The sequence below is a fragment of the Lactuca saligna genome, chromosome 9 (assembly GCF_052625555.1).
Source record: "Lactuca saligna cultivar CGN05327 chromosome 9, ASM5262555v1, whole genome shotgun sequence".
In the NCBI taxonomy this organism is placed as follows: Eukaryota; Viridiplantae; Streptophyta; class Magnoliopsida; order Asterales; family Asteraceae; genus Lactuca; species Lactuca saligna.
In genome coordinates, this window is record NC_136425.1 from 149,697,025 (window position 1) to 149,719,213 (window position 22,189).

A 22,189-nucleotide genomic window follows, 5' to 3' on the forward strand; every position below is an offset into this window, starting at 1 on the left:
AACAAGTATAATCCTTCTTGACCTTGACTTCTAAAAGTCTAGTGCCCCAAGTGTTGCACCTCTTATGGATTCACAAACACCCAATGCAACAAGGTGACTTAGGAGAGATGTGGAATTCGGCTAGGGCAACTCCAAGAAGCATGCATCGGCTGAAAATCCATAGTAGAGGGTTAGTTATATAGTTATGGATGATAGTGTTTTTAGGTGGAAACCCTAATGTCTTACTTAGGCAACAAGTAGCCCATGAACTCCTTCCTTAGAGCCCATGGACGAAATCTATAGGGCTTACCTATAGGATTCGTACACTCCACTCTATGGAGTCCATCAGCACAATTTTTGTAACTATCAATGATTCGAAAAACCAGTCCATCAATTGTTAATCAATTCCTTTAATCCCAAAATTAATATCAAATTAATTTCTGATTCATCACTAATTAATAATATGATTTCCATATAATATATTACTCTTGTAATATATTAATGAAACCATTATGAGTACCAATTTATTCATATAACAAATCCTACTTTCTCTCTCTCTCTCTCTCTCTCTCTCTCCATTTGTCATCCTATCAAGTTGAATGAGTGAATGCAACCCAAAAGGACCATGCTCAAGAACAAATCAAGCACACACCAAAAAATAGTTGTGGTCTTAGACACCTAATCCAACAGTCTCCCACTTAGATAAGTCAAATAACTATTATTGCAAGTACGACTGCAAAATCTAATGAGCAATCGTAGCTTTCAAAAGCCACTATCAAACTCTGATCTTATCAGTAATGGGTCCTTTAGATAAGGTTTCATATATTCCTCCATTCTACAACTTATCGTATGGATATGAGACATGGATTATAATCAATCTCTTTGTCCATATGTTGATTCCAGATTACCGATTTATGACGACTGACAATAGACTACATTTGAACGCATCAACTTAGTCTAGGCTTGGCCAAGCGCTTAGGGTGTCATAAATCAATCATCAAGGCGCTCACAGATATCGCTTTTATCCCACATTGGGTAAAAGAAACAGATAAACTTCGACTCATTTGCTTGCTTAATTTACTCATCAAATCACACACAACAATACGTTTTATAACATCAAGTTATTAATGCTTATTATCAATTTGCAACAGACTCGAAAACTACAACTCATATGTCTCCATTTCAAGAATATATGATATTATCACCTCATAATCACTCGTGATAAAATCCATGAAGTGATTCACGTGAGCGTGGGTTTGATCCGATACTTAAATCTTATTTCAGGAGTACTCATGAATACTACGACAAACTTTTGCTTTGTCTAAACACTTTAGACAATCTACAGTCGGATTCATGGTAGCCTTACCTCATTACTTACTTCCAAAGTATGATTGACTGTGGGTGTTTGAATAACCTAGTTATTCGGGAAGTAAAACATGCGAAGTGAAACACAAAAATAATCAAATCCAATATCATCTCAAAACTTTTGAGTATAAATAAAACACTTATTATTTAATCACCATATCAGTTACACATTATTCATTGTATATTTTTTTCGACTAATCAACTTATAACTTGAGTTAAAACAATTGTTATCCCATGCTCTAAGCATGCACACTATGTTTTCCTATGTTCTTTTCTTTGTGAAATAGATCAATTGAACACATTTTTAATGATGCTCATTTCACAATTCCAAGTATTTATCGTAAGTGTAAGAACACTAAATTATTTCCAATATTAGAATGTGTTAGATTCTAATCTTTTATGCAATGAACTTTTTTTAACGTCATAGCAAGAAAGTCGCGAAGACTTTGCCAATGATATTAGAAATCGTTCCATTGGATATTGTTACAATGACCACTCCATAGATATGAAGTCTCACATTCAAAGTACATTCCTTTGAACATCCTTCTTGCATAAAAGTTTCTAACATACACATAGATTCTTAATATCCAACTCCCATTATAGAAACATTTCCATATTTTCCATATAACTATGAATTCTAAATAGAATCTTCTCTATTCAGAATAATGTCAATATGGTCCATTCATTACTATACTTCCAACTGCCCACAAATGAGAAATCCTTAGTGAACATTAGATCGTCCTTGACAGATGTTTAACTACTTTAGCCATATCCAGTTCGGGTCCTTTTAACCTCTTAATGCCCTAGGCATTTCAAAAAATAAACAGAACAGTCGAATATTACAGCATATGTAATCGATCTGATACCTAAAGTGTATGGGATACGATTCATAATGTCTTACAAAATTACATGATACTTTACCACTCTCTTGCCATAGTAATTCTATATACAGAATTTCCAATATTGAAACATTTCATCATGGTAATCATATATGCTCATGACTAAGCTTGATTAATACTTCAATCTAAACTTTTAGATTCAAAATAAAGTATAAGTATCATCTCCCTTACTATAGCGAAACAACTTTTCAACTCTAGAACTTTGCAATTTAAAATTTTGTTTCATATAAATAGCATTGCTAACTTGCAATCATAATAATCATGCTCCCACTATCATGATAATTATATCCTTACTAGCATAAAAATTATGTTCCCACTAGCTTTGACATGTACCCAGAAATCAACTGGACTTCTACAATCAATACTTATTGACTTTCATACCAAAGTTTAGATTTCTAATACGAGATGTTTCGATAAGCCTTTATCTAAGCTCATACACCTTTTATTAGAAAGCTTATATGTGTGTCTAAACTATTTTATAACTTACAACAATAAGTCCCAAATGTTAAGACTTTTTGTTGTTTCTCACAATTCAAACTATGAAGAGGGATGTCGTAATCATACTTGAATTTGAGAATGCAAATTTCAAAATTGATAACTCTTTAAAATCAAATTAGTGAAAGTGTTTCCTCACACTCATTTTCACAAAGAGAAGAGAAACCTTTTCCACTTAGATTTTATGGTGTATGTATTCCTATCCATGTGAATTTTTCATTTCCAACTACTATCATAAGCCAAGGTTTATGAAAAATCCAAACTTATATGGACTGAACTTGCTCAATCTTAATTTCTTGCCATCTACTAGCACAACAGCCTACCATTGCTTCCAAGTTATTTAGCATCTAATCCTTACAGGTCAATGTACTTTCATTGATCAAAGTGTTTTGCCTTATGCAATCAAATGAGATCTCATAGAACTCACATTCATAGTCAATCTCAAATGGAATGGGCACAAAAACAAGAATATGTCAACATGATAGGTTACAAACCTCAAGTCATGTGCTAGTGATAAACAATATGTTTATTCTTGATTAGTTCTTGAAGCTATTCGAGATCACTAAGACTCCCACTTACTTCTTGACATATAATATTCATTTGTCAAGAAATGTTCCTTGACAAACAAATATTCAAGAGTCAGTGTGGGTTCTTATAAAGACAAACACTTCACACAATTGGTCTTAGTTGATCTCTGTCTTATCCAATACATCACAACTTACCAATTTCTACTCCACATTTGATGAGTGTTAAAAAACTTCTTAACATCATATCACTCAAGGCACAATCTTCGAGTATGACTCTAAGACTTCATTCTGGAATGATGTATGACTCACCTTCTTGATTCAACCATTTCAACAATTTTCGATTCCTCTTCTTGCTCACACAAATTCACCAAGGTGTCCTTAGAGGATCAATTGTGATATGGTTTCATAATCATTAAGATGATCAGAAAAAACGATACATAAGTACTCTCCTTTCCTTTCAGATTGGAGAAACTTTTATATTTCTACCTAATTGATTCTTCTTATCCGTTCAGCTATACATTGAAACTTTTTCAATGATTCAAAATTACACTTAATCTTTTAAGTATAACCATATTTACTAAACTTCTAGTGAATCATGACGAATAGTCTTATCCTTCTTTATGGTGAACTTAACCAATTCATATCGATGTGTACTAGATCTATTAGCCCTTCACTTGACTCACATCTACATGTGAACAAGGAATTAGTTTGAATTTCCCAAAGATGAAGGTTCTCATTCATCATACAATGCAAGTCGCATGATTCCAAGTTTTTGTCCAAACAAATCCATTCATAATATTGCTAATAATATATAAACATCAAATTTTCACAAATGCCATTACAAGGAGATATAAAATAAGATAAAATCAAAAAATTTCTTTATTTATAAAATGCAGAAAAAACTTGTCCTTACAACCTAATTACAAATGAAAACTATGTTACTAAATATTCCTAAGCAATCCATCAAGACTCCTACGCAGTAGCTCAAAAATCCGATCATCGAACCATGCGATCAAAATCCATCTCTTCGCGATCAAACTCAGCTCACTCTTCCTTTAAGCTTCCTTTCTTTTCTTCGATCCCACCAAAATATCAAAATGTAATATTATGACATCATGTATTAAGAATCTACAAATAGGAACTTAATAGAGTTAGATAGTGGACTTACCTGAAGCATAGTCATACATCTTGACTTTTCCATCCTTGTGATCTTTCAGTTAAATATGGCAACTTTGCATCCAATCCCCTTCTCTTGTCAATAGAAACAAACTGACTCTTTTGGAACGGTAGATGGGACAATCTCATACGTAGCCTTTCTCTTTATCATCCGGTCCAACGGTCTGACTTCGTCCGATCCCTTTCCATTGGGAAGAGAAAACCTTTTTGGACTTCTAATGTCGCTATTGTTAATGTCCATGGAAGTTTGGGAATTAGAACATTCATTCAAATTTGCTATACCAGTGTGCCAAATCATTGCTGATTCAACAGCAATTAGCAAATATGTAAGATTGATAAGGGTCACGTCGAAGTCTGTCATATAGTAATCTTTAATGAACTAACTATATGACTCAGGAATTGATTGAAGAGCCAAGTCAATAGCCAGCTTGATACATCGACACCCAACATTCCCAACTTGTCAATATGCAACTTTATCTCCAAGACGTAAGTACATATAGACTTTCCATCTTCGTATTTTCTTGCCAATACGGATTGAGTGACCTTGAACTTTTCAAGTCAACGAACACGTGGGTCAGGGAGAACTATTGGAGGAGGTGGGGGAAGTGAACACTACTAGAAAAATAGCCTTTTACGACGTGCGAACCATGACACGCATTGATTTGTGATACGTAAATGTGAGTGTCCAAAAAATAATGTCATCTCTTCCAAAATTTAAAGGATTTCAGACGTGCATTTTTGTGCGCCCTAAAATTAGTGTCTAAATAAAAAAAATAAACACGGAGGGCACCTGCGTGTCATCTAAGACCATCGCTTTATAAATTGTAATAGAACGTGCGCGTTCCATCCAGGGAAAATGAAATCCCAAAAACTTAAAATCCCCGCCTTCCTTTTTTTCTCCCTCCACTTTAGTTTCCCTAGTAGCTAGGGCTTTTTTTCAAGAACTTGCCCCAATCGCCCTCCTGTATTGCTCGTTCTCTCTTCAACTTCCCTTTCTTTCCTTCTCACTTCGACAAACCCTTTCTCTTCTTCTCAGTTCTCAACGTCGACAGCTTCTCCCACCTCCGACATTTCTCTTGGTGTTGGCGCCTTCCACCTCTGACCTCCATCTAGCCCCGCCCCACCGTCCAACGCTTTCCAGTGAAACCCAGCCGATGGAGCCCCTCCTCTCCGGCAATCTCACCTCGCCTGCCCTTGCCAGAAACATTAGGTCCGGTGACCTTAGGGTCACCGCTTCTATTGCTCAAATTTACAAGCCCTATGTCTTATTAAGGTATGTTTTTCTTGATTCTAACTTCTCAATGTTTTCCTTCTTCTATAAGAACCCTAGCTTGCTAAATCTCTTTTTCTTTCCGGCTTAATTTCTCTCTATTTCATTTATGATCGAAGGAACAAACTTCCGATATTTTGTGAAACTAACAATCGATGATGTGTGATTAGGTGAAATAATCGACTAGGGTTAACTAGGAACATAGACACATGGAAACGGGAAAGGGGATGGAAAAGAAACACACAATATGTTTGATTAGGTGAAATCATCGGTTTTGGTAATTTTCTTGCCATCATTGGTACTACTGGAAAGCTTAGTTGGCAGGAGGAGTCGCTTCACTTTGGCTAATGTAGATACATCAGTCTCTGCAGCATCAATGGAAGATGATGTTTTGGCTAATTTGATCAGAGGCTTCACATCCCCTTCTACAATATAAGACATTTTGTTCTTGGACATAGCACCCAAGGCTCGAGCTGATTGAGTGGAAATAATTTGAGTGTTGCCTGTTAAAAGCTTCATGCAAGGATGCACAACCTCATTAGTTGCAAGACTATCACATATATCTTGACGAATGCTGAAGAGGTCAGCCAAGACAGAAGTTGCATGTTCCTGTGCTTCCTCATTTGAAGAATTAAGAATCTGAACAAGCGATCTCAACCCTTTATAAGCATCTGATACTTTTGAACAAGGTCATAATGCGATGCCATGGTAAGCACATGACCTAGTACTTCAATTATGTGGGCTTTTGATTTTGGGGTGTCCCCCCAAAGCAGAGCTAGTAGCTGATTAATAGTGGTAGCATCTGCTTTGCGTATAAGCTTTATTAGTGCCTTCCCTGAGGTTTCTTGTCCCTTTGTTCGACCAGTTTTCAAGAACCATAGGAAAGCACGAATAGCTTCAGCACTTTCAACACATGCACGGATATCTTCACTGTGGCAGCATAAGTTCCACTAAACATAAGCTGCATCCTCCCTCGCTTTATCAGATCCAGTTTCTAGTAAATGTACAAATGGCGTAATACCACCAGCAGCAGTAACTGCCCACTTGTTGTCATCTATTTGGTCTGTCAGGAGTGCAAGCAGCTAGACAGCATACTCTTGATGTTCTTCACTTGATAAACCTAGAAAAGATATAAGTAACTGGATTCCCTCTCTCTTTCTAATGGCTTCCCAGATGTCCACTACATCACAGCATAAACTTCTCATATAGGTTATCAGATACTGTTGCACATCTGATGATGCCATTGTTATAAGCCCGATTAACACCTTCTTGGCTTCTGATTGATTAAGACTTGTTGAGAGGCAATTATTGCTCCGATTGCCTCAAGTATACGTTCATGGACCAAATTATTTACCCGGGCTTTCAAAAGTGCAACTAAAATGTTTTCTAGTTTTGGTAACGACCCAATTTCCATGCCCAAACATTTCATTTAAAATAAGTGGTTTGTTAAACATTAGTAGTAAAACATCATCCGATCATATCATTTCATAAAACATATCTCGTGTCTGAAAACCCAAAACATTAAAATAATAATAATGTCAGAGTACAATCCCAGAACATCTCATAATGTGGAAAACCAATGTGTGTGTGTGTATGATGTGTCGCTACCGCGCCAGCTCCTTCCCCTTCGCTAAAGAGGTACCTGAAACCAAAACTGAAAATTGTAAGCACGAAGCTTAGTGAGTTCCCCCATCGTAGCACATACCATACAATCATATCACATACATACTATGACGCATTTCTGGGGTGCCTGACCTACCCGGTATGGCCATTCTAGGGTGTCGACCTACCCGTGCGGCCATTCTGGGGTGCCGTCCTTCCCGTGTCAAGCCATTCTGGGGTGCTGACCTACCCATGTCAAGCCATTCTAGGGTACTGACTACCCTTCAATCCTCACAACCGAACCTCGGGGACTATTTCACCCCCTACTATGACTATCACATATAACATAACATAAACAAATTATGAGACATATATGGGGTGCCTGAACTACCCTTCGGTCCTAACAACCGAACTCGGGGACTGATCCCCTCCTACTACCACTATCGCATAAAACATAACAAGCCAGCATGCAAACATATCATCACATACTGCCAGACGTATCTGGGGTGTCTGACTACCCTTCGGTCCTAACAACCGAACTCTACTACTATCACATACAGCATATCATGCTAGCATATAACATATCAGGTAGTAGCAAACCTAGATGATATCACAAAGACAATCATCTATCATACGTCTCCTACTGGTGGGACGGCATTGTGGCCTTAGACCCACCGATACTAGAAGGTAACTCACCTCGTAGTAGCTGTTGAACTATGCGAGAATCCTCACACTACTATTGTTGCTGCTCTGGAAATCCTCTGCCTAAAATTCCTACAAAACACTTAGTCAGAAACTGACATCTACTCTTAGGGTAAAATGACCCTTTTAACCCCCCCTGACCATGTCAACATCAAAGTCAAAGTCAACTTCTAGTTGACCTGACTCACCGAGTTGGCTTGCCAACTCACCGAGTTCCTATCCTTCCATTCGACCTCAAACCCATCTCTACTCATCAATTTAGGCAATGACTCGACGAGTTTTCCTTCTAAATGAACATCGACTGAATCCTCATCCAACTCGCCGAGTTGTATGAACAACTCGTCGAGTTCATCATCAACTGATACTCAGGTCCTGCCCTTGACTCGCCGAGTTGTATGAAAAACTCGTCGAGTCCATTTTCATCCTTAACAAGATTGTCGTGGACTCGCCGAGTCTATTCATGCACTCGCCGAGTCCCATGAATTTCCAGAACAATGGCTTAGTCTAGAACGTTAGGTAACCCGTTGGGACTCCCTTAAAACCTTTCCACACTCAACTGGGTCCTTATAACCCTCAACTGATATGGGACAGAACCTTGCACTCGCCGAGTCCAAGAACAGACTCGCCGAGTTGGTCACAACCACTCACTGAATCTTCGCTTTCTAATGTACAACACTTGATCAAAATGTAGATCTAAGCTTCTGTTGGGTTTTGATCATTCTAACACTCCTAAGTGTACATGCAACCCTAAATACCTTGGATCTATGTTTTCTCTATTATACATACAAATATGAACTTTCCAAGGTATTCATCCTAACTGGCATAATAACAAGATTCATATGACTATATCAAGTTAGAATTACATACCTCTTTGATGTAGAAAGTCTTCATGAAGCTTGAGTGCCTAGTGCCCCAAGTGTGACACCTCCAATGGTTCACACAACACCAAATACACTTGGAATAACTTGAGAGAAACTTGAACACTCCTTGAAATCGTTTAGCCCTCACACTCACACATAGTGCATGATTTCTTGAGCCATGGGATTCTTTTATATGGTGGCTATTAGGGTTACACCATGTAACTCATGATTTTACCCATTCCTTATGCTACATGGATTTAAACCTCCATGGAGTATCCATGGGTCACCCCATGGACTTAGTCCAACATAAGGAATCTTGGATCACAAGCCCACATATATAAGAATGAATGATTTACACAATCAACCCATATATTTAATTAGTCTTCTTTTGATCACTTAATTAATTCCAAATTAATTCTTGATCAATAAGAATTAAATAACCTTATTAATATATTAGAAATTATAATATATTAACAAACCTTAAGTGTTATTTCTCTCATTTTAGTCTATCCAAATGCATGATGCCATGCAACCCAAATGGACCACGCCGGGTCGGGTCAAGTCTTACCAAATATAGTTATGGACTTAGACATTAATCCAACAGCTTCTACAATCGATCTAGCACATAAAGTTACAACCTTTATGTGCTTGCATGGGACTTTAAGCTCAAAAGGTCCTAAAACAAGCTCTCACAATGCATGGGGCCTTCCTTGAGTGCAAAAGCCACTCCTTTCTGCCTTGTAACCCCTCAAAGGACCTAGATCTGAAACATCAACCTCAAACCATGCTTGCAATCATGGTTGGTGACCAAAATGGCTTAGAAAATCCCGAAAACTCCACAAAATGGGATCTATCAAAAGAGCAAGAAAGGTATAGACTTTATACCTTCTGAAGTCAGCAAATGGTGCTCAAAATTGAATCCTTCTAGCCTCCTCTTGATCCTTCAAGCTTTTCCTTCCTTCCTTGGATCGCAAAAGCACCAAAATCACTCCAAAAGCCTTAGATTGCTTCAATAACGGCTAGTGTTTTATATGGGGGTCTTCTGGGAGCAAATGGGACTAACGAGGCCGAGTTAAGGAGTTTAAATAGGATGCAAACCCTCGAATTAGGGTTTTTGCCCAAACAGGGTCTACTCGCCTAGTCCATAACTTAAACTTTGCGCCTCTCCCGCTTCTACTCGGTGAGTTGTTTCTTCCACTCACCGAGTCCAAGGCCAAAATGCAAAACATTTAAAGATTTAATAAAAAGAACATGTACCAAGAACCAGGTGCAACATTTTCGTTGCATCAACTGGTTCATCTTCAAGATTTGGTTGAAAGATCATTAGTGTGTAAGCAAGTGCTCCGATTATAATATCAGCAATAGATGTAGACTGAGCAAGCTCTCCTAGATGTAGGATAAGAGCAGACATGCCACCACATATGTTTGCCAATGCACGTGTTGCGTGTCCCTGAAGTATTTGGTCTGTCAGTTCCAATTTGCGGTTCTTGCTGTTGTTGATTCCATGAATGATGGGACTGATGCAGTCGAAGCTTTAGAAGTAGTTTCTTTATTGGCTCAAACAAAGCAAAATGTTAACACAACTTACTCCCCATGGTCTGCCCTTGCTGAAGTTATCTCAAGGTTACAACCTCTTGTGTGTTTTCTAGCTGAGGGGACCGCTTCTGTGCAAGATAAGGAAATTGAAGTTCTATCCAGGCTTTGTGGAGAGAAACCTGTTGTTGTAGGTGACTTGTTGGTGTCAAATTTGAGAGCAATAGGTGCATCGAGTAACAGGATACTAAAATCTACCAGTCTAATTCAAGCTTAGGGGGTTTCGTATGTGTTTGAATTCTTTGAAAAGTTACATGTTGTGGTTATCAGTTGCTACTTACTTACTGCCAAATACAATGGTCCATGCATCTTCTAATTGGCTGTTGGTTTAAATTTTCTTTTATTTTTATAATCATTTTCATTTTAAATCTTACCAGCTTTTAATCTTTCCATCATGACAAGAATTTTGTATTCTTATCTTACGGATAGGTCCAAAGAAACTTGAATGGGATTGGACCATTGTGCTTCCTGATTTGCTGCTATCAATGGCTGTTATGTGAATCCTCATTGAAGTCTTCATTTTGGTTTAAGAGAACAAGGTGGAGAGTCTAAAAAGAGACAAGTTAGCAACAGAGAATCTCCTCCAAGAAACAAGTTACAACAGAGAATCTTCTTCCCCTTTGTTCACACTTTACATAATAACTTTCAATAATATTATTTTCATTTTTGAATATTTTTAGGGGCTCAAGAACTTCACTGAAGGTGCCCATAAACTCATTCAGCGTCTACAAAAAATTGATGGCGACAATTATCCTAAAGTAAGTAAGATTAGTTTGATTCATTAATGAAGTTTATTTTAGCAATAATCTTTAATTAACTTTTTTGGCACTATATATTTGTTAACAGACACTTCATCAAATGTATATAATCAATGTTGGCCCTGGTTTTAGACTGTTGTGGAGTACTGTAAAGTCATTTCTAGATCCCAAAACAACTTCATCAAATGTATATAATCAATTCTGGCCCCGGTTCAAAGCGAACATAGAGGGTAATCAAACTCTTTTTTGCTATTGTTATCTATTTATCTGTTTTGTTATATATTATCCAATGTTTGTTTCCTTATTTTACATTGCAATCTAGACATATGGTAGCCTTCGAGTCCCTATGAAGGATGAACTTTAGTAAGCTCCAGGTGGTAGTTTCACAAAGGTAACTATCATCTCATCTCAAAGAATATGATCCCAGTTTGAACGTATCTGATTATAAATGAACAGATTGATGTATCTGAGCCCAAGAAGCAAAATATAAACATAAGGAAACTCAAATGCAAATTGAATGATATCTACTTTCCATATATCCAGGTTTGTTGGCTTATACATAACACATGGTTGATATAATTTGTATTATTGGATTACAAAAATAACACGATTCCTGTTTATAGTGTGATGAATTGTCCAAGAAAGGAAGAAAAATAATGCCAATCGAATTTCAGGTTCCATTTTGTTTCTTGTACTTTATTTGGTTCCTTTTTTCTTTTGTTGCAACTACTTTACCAAATCGCGAACTGCATTTGTTATTAATTCAAGTTTGTCAGACTTGTGCACTATTAATTACCATATAATATTTACCTATATAATGAGAATTGTATTTGTAGGTTAATGGCGACAATCTAGAAGAAATTCCAGGTGGAGAGATAGCAATTACAAATCTGAATACACGCAATGGTCCAGAATTTGTGTTGCAACTTCGTTTTCTTTAAATCATGACAATGCTACTAGTACAAAAAGTCCAGGTTTGCTTTTTTTTTTTTGTTGAGATTACTAAATTTGGTAACTCAATTTTACCCATTTGAGGAGATAATTTTGTTATAATTTTTTTGTTTTTTTTCCTTTCTGAGTGTGGATATGGAAACTTCATGCACAATTTTATTATAATTATTTTCCAAGTCATATGAATAATTAAATGTCGACACTCGACATGCACCTGAATTCTATATTTTGTGGTGCTTGTAGAGTGTCATGTATTGATTGATTAATGGTTTGGTTGAACACAAGTCACATGATATTTCATGGATAGTTTGGATCATATTAAATTGTTAATGGTTTAGTTTAGAATTCAAGCGATGTCTAATGTTTAATGATCAATTTCACAGGTGATGACCTTACATGTGACAATGCAAATCTTGAAGGTGAATCAGGGTCACGCTCTAAGCAATTGAGAAAGCTACTTCTATTCTCTAGGAATGTTTAATGATCAATTTCACCTGGTTGCCAAGGCTGCTAGGCGAAATTGATGTTAACTCTTTTTATCTTGGATTACTTGACTGGTAGTATAGCAACCAAATGCCTCATTTTCATTAATTTGGCTAAAAACTATTTTATTGCCTATTAAGTCACTAAATTAACATTTTATGTTAAATATGTCACCATGCTTACAATTTTTTCTAACTTTAATTTTTTTATAACATAATAAAACCTCACTCGCTGATGTCATCTATTCTGACTTCCATTTTTTTATATAATTTTTATTTGGGTCAGGAGGCTGTTGATGACTAAGCACCACAATCTAAAAGAGGCATCAAGTCACGTGCAATTCTTGATAGACAGGTCAAAGGAATTGTCACAGAGCAGGTTGTTATAATGCTTCACATGTTCAAAATAGCAATTTACTTTCTTTATTTTGTTTATTGTAACATTATATATTGTAAGAAATAGAATTGTATGACATTAAATTTTATGCAATGGATTGTATTTTTTTATATGGTATTTTATTTCTATTATGAGACAGTAAATGCAAAATTAATTTAAAAATCAATAAATATATAAATATATTTTTTTTTAAATATTTAAATTTACCATACGCAAAAATGTGTGTCATCTTCATTTATGACATTGCCATTCTTGACAGGGGTTTTAATGATACGCATTGTGTGTCATTAACACGCGCGTCGTAAGGTTACGACACGTGAATGTGTGTCGTCTTCCTTTATGACAGGGCCTTCCTTGAAACACATTGTGTGTCGTAAACGCGCGTCGTAAATGCACGTTGTCTCTCTTTAGGACAGGGCCTTCCTTGACACGCATTTGTGCGTCGTCTGAGCCTTTTACAACGCGTAATGAGCGTCGTAAAATGCTGTTTTTCCAGTAGGGAAAAATGATTTCCATTTCCATGATCCAATAGTGGAACATCATCTTCATATGGAAAGCTTTTTCCAAAAGATTCTGGAAGAACATAGTTGTTAGAATTAGACATCTACAAAAGGGAGAAATTCAAGTTAGTTGATTCAATCCTTAATATAACACCCAAATGAAATATTAAGGCTAAGACCCAACACAATATTCTACAATTCGGATGAGGGATGTTTGTGACATCCATATTTTCACGGCCAGGAAAGACCGATTTGTTTATGCTTTGTTTTATAAAATCAGAGTAATCTTTTAAAGAAAGCGGTTGCGGAATTTGTTCCCAAAACAAGATATGATAATAACTTATCAAAACATTTCTCAAAGAGAATGTATTTTCATTTAATAATAAAACATCGGGATCTCATGTTCCGATACAGACATATAAGCATAAACAGAACTTACATTCAATTACACTAATGATTTATATCTCCTTTAAATCTCTCTATGAAATATGTCTTCGTATGGATACCTATGATACAAAGAAAACTGAGTGGCTCAGGCTTGGGAGCCTGGTGAGCATATAGGGTTTTCATCCCACAGTGTTATATCATATATTTATAAATATAGAACATTCAAACTTGTACAATTTCACCATATAAAGGCAACTCTTATCCCACCCCCATCGATCCTCACAACGACACGATCTAAACTCTCGTATCTAAAATTTTCCTCTTTACCTGATCCATACTCACGGATCTAAAACTACCTTTTCACCTGATCCATACTCACGGATCTAAAACTACCTGATCCATACTCACGGATCTAAAACTAACCTCCTGATCTAATCCATACTCCCAGATCAATAATTGTACCCAATCCATACTCCCGGAATAAGGACAATTAACTATACCCTAATCCTGATCTGATCCATACTCCCAGATCAATAATTGTGCCCAATCCATACTCCCGGACTAAGGACAATTAACTTAGTCTTAATCCATTCTCCCGGACTAATAACACGTTTTATCTATTTACCTGATCCATACTCCCGGATCTAAAACTAACCTCTTGGTCTAATCCATACTCCGCTGAATAACTAGATCAACAACAACATCGGGGCCTCTCATCTATTTATCACACATCAACTATCTACCCATGTCCTACCCAACATATTAGTAGATAAAAATATATAATTTTATACATAGTTTAAAACCTGTATAGCATTCTCATTCAATACCTATTCCATATAACAGATGAGGCACACCCACATAACACGTATTTCATAGAGAATAAATCAGATCTATGAGATAGAAGAAAGTGAATATACATTCACACACATAACAACAAAGTTATACACATAACACGTATTTCGTATAAAATACTTCATAATTATGCATTAGAAGAAAGTAACCACACAGTCACTTGATTAGAAGATGATCGGACTGCACTACGACTTGTAGAAGTAGTATTCTTCGGTAGATCTGGAATATCTTCACAAAAACCGGGCTCCTCACGGACAGAGTTTCGGCTCGGTAATCGCACTTCTCAGGATCTTCGGGGCCTCGACACTTGCTTTGGGGCTTGGGAATGATATCTGGGCTTCAGGATATTTCTTGCACGAAAAAACGAGGCAAAAACGCAAGAAAAATGGAAGAAATGAGCAAGGAAGTCAGTTGCCCTTGACACCCTTTTATAGGGGGATGAAACACGAATTACGTTGGGTGTAATTCTAAATTAGGTTGGGCGTAATGGGGATAAGAACATTGACTCCCCCCCCCTTCCAGATAATATCGAATTTATATTTAAATTAAATATCGAAAATATTTAATAAACTTCAAAAACTCATATCTTCCTCATACGAACTCCGTTTTCAACATTCTTTATATTCCTACGTAGGTGAGACTACGCTCTACAACTTGCGTTTAGACTCCGTCGGCTAATTTTGAATTTATTTTTATTATTTATTTTTAGTAGGCCGGGACAGGAAAACTCTGTTATAAAATCATAACTTCTTTATCCGACGTCCGTTTTCGCCTATCTTTTCATCGTTTCACTACAATTAACGAGATCTTCGATTCTCGTTTAGATTGTTTCGGCTAAAAACCGCTCGATATCAAATCGAGTATTTGGGTTGCATACCGCTAAGTCGAAACTTATAAAAATCACAACTTCCTCATACGAAGTCAGATTTGGATGTTCTTTTTATGCACGCTCATGGTTTAATGAACTCTATGACTTTCGTTTAGATCGCTAAGGCTAAATATCACTCTAACGTAAATTCAGTTTTTACGTCATTCGGCGTCGTGCCAGTTCTGTCGCGAAACTTCGACAGGTCATAACTTCTTTGTTATAACTCAGGTTTCGGCGTTCTTTATTTGCACGGAAACCTTGTAACATATACTATAACTTAGTTAAGATTATTCATTCTAAATAATCTTTCATCAAAAATTCATTTTTGATGCCTATCATCTCTAAATTGACTAGGATCTACGGGCGTTACAATTATCTCCCCCTTAGGATGATTACGTCCCGGAATCATCAACGAAATAGGACTTGCATAATGATTCCACACGTTATTTATTCATCATAGGTAATAACCGTAACTTCTATGTTTCCTCGAAAGAGTATTTAACTCTATGGCTTTCTTGATCGCAGAAGATGCCCAATCTTGCATCTGCTTATCGTACTATGTTGTACTTTCAATCGTAACCTTCAAGTTACGAAATAATTCCTTATTGTGGACTCCTTATTCTTCTCAGGATAATTACTTTCATTTATCTATTGTAACAAATCGATGGGTCGTGCTCTATTGACCTCTCATCACACGATGCGATGCTTAGACTCGGTCTTTAATAAAGTTAAATACCAGAGCAGAATATACCTTTCTTCATATTCTAATGTGATATAATCACATTTCAGCATGTAGCATTTCTACCTGCAAACTTCTTTTAACAACGAGTGCGACATTATCAATCGCATTAACTTCAACCTTCTGACTTAGGTTACATGTTACATCTAACTTGGTCCTCTAGACCACGTAACATACTCCTCGTAGTCGAACTCAAATTTAAATATGACCACTAGGTTCGAAACAAGAAACATCTTACTAGTCATTACCGAAACAATGGTAATGGCATACTGGAATAAAATGGAATCAATTACTAGCTTCTTGGTAACCTTGTGACTTTCCCTGATCCAAGTGTGAGTCCTGTGCTTCCGGTAGTATATGCATCTACTATCTTTCACACCTACTCATACTCGTCCCAAGTATTGTCCCGCAGTCGACCAAGTCACCATACAAGAAAATCACAGAACAATTTAACACATACGAATGTGTCCAAGTAATCATAAACAATATCCCTAGACTCTACTAGGACTTCTTCATTGCTCAATCTTCAATCATCAACTCTACTTCAACTCGATTGGTGATGGAAATACCAGATGATGAGACAACTTTAAGAATTTCACCAATCATTCCATCATCCTGCCAATCGAAGGTGTACTTCAGACGTACTGTACTCCTCTAAACGTACTTTTATTTTATAAGACATACTCTAAAGGCAAGATACCACTCTTACGATATCTTCTGATAGGTGTCATCCACTATTATAAGCCTTCTTCATTCCCTCTATTTACTCAATTTCTCTACGAGTCTTCACCATGACCTCTTGTACATCCAAGCAGACATTCGGTGTACCAGGCGAGAATTTTAAGATAAGAAAGCTTTAATTACGATAAACATATAAATCTCCTTATCACTCCGAAACGTTTACATGCTAGTTCTAATATCGTAGTCAGACGCTTAGAATCCTACACACATAAGGTTTCCAGATCCGGTCGACAACAGACCATAGATCCGAATAAATAATAGCATCAATATAGCTATCACACAAAACATTTAGCACATAAAAGCTTTTTAGGCATCATTCCTGAAATAAACTAGTGCTTGTGTCAATTTAGGTGTACTACCTAACATATTTTAGATACACTCCTCACAATCATTACTTGGCATTCTAAGTTGAAGTCTAGAAATTTTCTACAAATTCCTAGTTCGCTTAAACTAATGCTCTTATACCAACTGTGACATCCCCATTTTCACGGCCAGAAAAGACCGATTTGTTTATGCTTTGTTTTATAAAATCAGAGTAATCTTTTAAAGAAAATGATTGTGGAATTTGTTCCCAAAACAAGATATGATAATAACTTATCAAAACATTTCTCAAAGAGAATGTATTTACATTTAATAATAAAACCTCGGGATGTCATGTTCCGATACAGACATATAAGCGTCATCAGAACTTACATTTAATTACACTAATGATTTATATCTCCTTTAAATCTCTCTGTGAAATATGTCTTCGTATCGATACCTATGATACAAAGAAAACTGAGTGGCTCAGGCTTGGGAGCCTGGTGAGCATATAGGGTTTTCATCCCACAATGTTATATCATATATTTATAAATATAAAACATTCAAACTTGTACAATTTCACCATATAATGGCAAATCTTATCCCACCCCATCGATCCTCACAACGACACGATCTAAACTCTCGTATCTAAAATTTTCCTCTTTACCTAATCCCTACTCACGGATCTAAAACTATCCTCTTCACCAATCCATACTCATGGATCTAAAACTAACCTTTTAACCTGATCCATACTCACGGATCTAAAACTACCTGATCCATACTTACGGATCTAAAACTAACCTCCTGATCTAATCCATACTCCCGGATGAATAATTGTACCCAATCCATACTCCCGGAATAAGGACAATTAACTATACCCTAATCCTGATCTGATCCATACTCCCGGATCAATAATTGTGCTCACTCCATACTCCCGAACTAGGGATAATTAACTTAGTCTTAATCCATACTCTCGGAGAGTTTTATCTCTTTACCTGATCCATACTCATGGATCTAAAACTAACCTCTTGGTCTAATCCATACTCCGCTGAATACCTAGATCAACAACAACAACATCGGGGCCTCTCATCTGTTTATCACACATCAACTATCTACCCATGTTATACGCAACATATTAGTAGATAAAAATATATATTTTTATACATAGTTTAAAACCTGTGTAGCATTCTCATTCAATACCTATTCCACATAACAGATGAGGCACACCCACATAACACCTATTTCATAGAGAATAAATCAGATCTATGAGATAGAAGAAAGTGAATATACATTCACACACATAACAACAAAGTTATACACATAACACGTATTTCGTATAAAATACTTCATAATTATGCGTTAGAAGAAAGTAACCACACACTCACTTGATTAGAAGATGATCGCATAACACGTATTTCATAGAGAATAAATCAGATCTATGAGATAGAAGAAAGTGAATATACATTCACACACATAACAACAAAGTTATACACATAACACGTATTTCGTATAAAATACTTCATAATTATGCGTTAGAAGAAAGTAACCACACACTCACTTCATTAGAAGATGATCGGACAGCACTACGACTTGTAGAAGTAGTATTCTTCGGTAGATCTGGAAAATCTTCACAAAAAACGGGCTCCTCGCGGGCAGAGCTTCAGCTCGGGAATCTCACTTATTGGGATCTTCGGGGCCTCAGGACTTGCTTCGGCGCTCGGTAATGATACCGAGGCTTCGAAATATTTCTTGCACGAAAAACGATGCAAAAACGCAAGAAAAATGCACTACTAGAAAAACAGCCTTTTACGACGCTCATTGCGCGTCGTAAAAGGCTCAGACGACACGCAAATGCGCGTCAAGGAAGACCCTGTCATAAAGAGAGACGACGCGCATTTACGACGCTCATTTACGACGCGCAATTACGACGCGCGTTTACGACACGCAATGCGTATCAAGGAAGGCCCTGTCATAAAGGAAGACGACATGCATTCGCGTTTCGTAACCTTACGACGCGCGTGTTAATGACACGCAATGCGTATCAAGAAAGCCCCTGTCAAGAAAGGTCATGTCATAAATGAAGATGACACACATTTTTGCGTATCGTATATTTAAATGTTTAAAAAAAATTATATATTTATTAATTTTTTATTAAATTTGCATTTAATTTCTCATAATAGATATAAAATACTTTTTTGATAGATTTACTAATTTTCAAATTAAATAACACATTAAAAGTCTCATAATACAAAATAAAATACCATAAACAATAAAGATAATTCATTGCACTAAGGACCATGTTAACAAAAGAATATAACATTATATACCATAAGTACCCTCAAGTAATCAATCTCTTACAATGTTACTAAAAATACCCTCAAGTAATCAATGTCTTACAAAGTTAAGAGACTTAGATACTCAGTTGGTATGTAATATGGCACTAAGAAGCCCAAAAATTGTTTGTGGTTTTCCTGTTCCTGGTGGATCCTACATGGACAAAAGGTAAAGAAGTTGTTGCATCAAACCAATCAAGAAACAAAATACAGACCTTTTAGTTTATGTTTCTTGTTTACTTAACAAAAACAAGACTTAATCAAGAAAAAAAAAATATAGACTTGTCCCTAACCTTCTGTGTTGTGAAAAAAGCTAATCCAACCAAACCTCTTATCCTACCAACCTCTTTCTCAACTGCAGCCTTCAACTTAGCATCAACCTGAAACCAAACTCATTTTATACATTAACCAATTATAAAACACTTCATATTAATATCTGAAAATTTTAACTAATGACAAACATAAGAGGTTATTGGAATCGGAATAGGTGATTCCATCTTTGTACTACTTTTGGAATTCACTTCATTTTGCTTGAAGATTCCTGATGTCTGAAACAAATCATAACCACACAATGCAAAAATATAAAAGTCAAAAGTCAAAAAAAGACGAACTTCACATAAAAAATACCCATAGACTATCATTGCAAAAAAGACGAGCTTCACATAAAAAAAATACCCGTAGACTACCTTGATTTAAGAGGAAACAGAAATAAGTGGTTAATAATGTGTGGCCCAACAGAAGCTTCACGGTTTCTATCAGCAAAAAAGTACAGAAAACATGAGAATTTAATCATTTATATATTGAAATTTGTTAAATATGAGGAATGATATAACTTACAGGCAAACGATCCCAAACAAGGTGACCGTCATTTGGTTTGAGGTGATAATAAGAGCATCCAAAAGCAACAGCAGCCACACCAATGTAAAAGCATGTCCAACCAAAAAGCTCACCTTGTAGACTTAGGCATTTTATACCAGGCAGAATTAGGGGAAGTATAAACCTGAGAAGTGGATGCTACTTTGTTTAATTGTAGTTATTCTATTATATAGGTCATCCATAAAAGTTAAAAGGTACACCACTTGAAAGAGAAAACAAGAAAAAGATAAAAAGTGTTATCTGTTAAGGATGAAAAGTGGAAAGAGTAGCTCTTTAAAAAGATTGACAAAATCAGAAAATATATTCCCATTGACTTGTTAACACAAACCCCTCGCTTTATCAATCTTTTATAAGTATATCATAAATCCAAAAAGTTATCTACGTTGAAACCCAACAAACCAAGTTTCAACAAACATAGCAATGGATATGGAACACCCATGTTAAAATATATACAAGATGAAGGGCATAATCGTCAATCTACCATCGACATATCCCAGGTGCTTCTGTCCTCAACATTGATATCGCCTCTTCATACTCTGAAGCATATACAAACCCCCACAGCTGCACGCATTGACATTCATATCAACTCAACTTATGCAAACTATTTATATTAAATTACACTTTTGGTCCCTAAGAATCTCTAATTTTCCTGATTTTGGTCACAAAAAGTTTTCTCTTGAAACTTTAGTCCTTATTTGACTATTTTTGGTCCCGAACCATTTTTTCAATTTTGGTCCCCAAAAATTCTCTTACAATTTTGGTTCTTTGAAATTTCTTGTAGAGTTTCAGTCCTTGTTCTAAGTAAGATGACCATTTTTGGTCTCAGAGTATTGCTGATCTTTTCAATTTTAGTCCCCACTCATTTTACTTGGAACGAAGAGTAAAAACGTTACAAAAACCTCAAATAAGGATCAAATTTGCAAGAGAATTTTGTAGGACCCAAATTGAACAAAATCAGCCATACTCGAGGACCAAAAATGTAATTTTTGCAAAAATAAGTGAGAGAAAGCACCTCAATTTCCTTCACTTCAAATTCTTGGGTGTGTGACAAACAAGAGTTACCATAAGTTTCTGAGGCCAAACTTGACCCATTCAATCTGGGGAAAAAAATATGCAAATTGCCAAATTACCATATTATCCCTCAAAAAGAAAAATAGGAATGATGCAAGTGCAACACTCTTACAAGTCACTATCGAGATACAATGCAAAATGATTTCCCCCACCAAGCGCTAAATACTCAGTTGAACAAAGAGTAAAATACCGATTCACCCCTAATAAATGCACAATTAACATAATAAATCCCAAATAAATATTAAAATTATAAAAGATTTTTTTATATATTATCAAGAAAATGCAGTACTTGTGGGGCGATATATAACAGGACGCCCTGGTGTATTTGTAAACACAAATGTATCATTCGATCCCTGTATAGTATTTACTCATCATAGTGAAAAAGGGTAGAAAAGTCTTTTGTCAACATATAGAGAAACGAACTTAATTAAACAATTACAAACCTGGTATCTTTTCTTTGTTGATG

The 22,189-nt window shown here is 36.1% G+C and overlaps 1 long non-coding RNA gene across 1 annotated transcript; it reads right to left on the reverse strand.

The window, feature by feature from the left end:
- Positions 1-21,056: 21,056 nt before the first annotated feature.
- Positions 21,057-21,925, reverse strand: LOC145018474 (uncharacterized). Its single transcript, XR_013667030.1, has 3 exons — positions 21,836-21,925; positions 21,665-21,749; positions 21,057-21,213 (listed from the first exon to the last, which is right to left on the reverse strand). It is a non-coding gene; the product is annotated as an uncharacterized LOC145018474 (long non-coding RNA).
- Between the last annotated feature and the right edge of the window lie 264 nt (positions 21,926-22,189).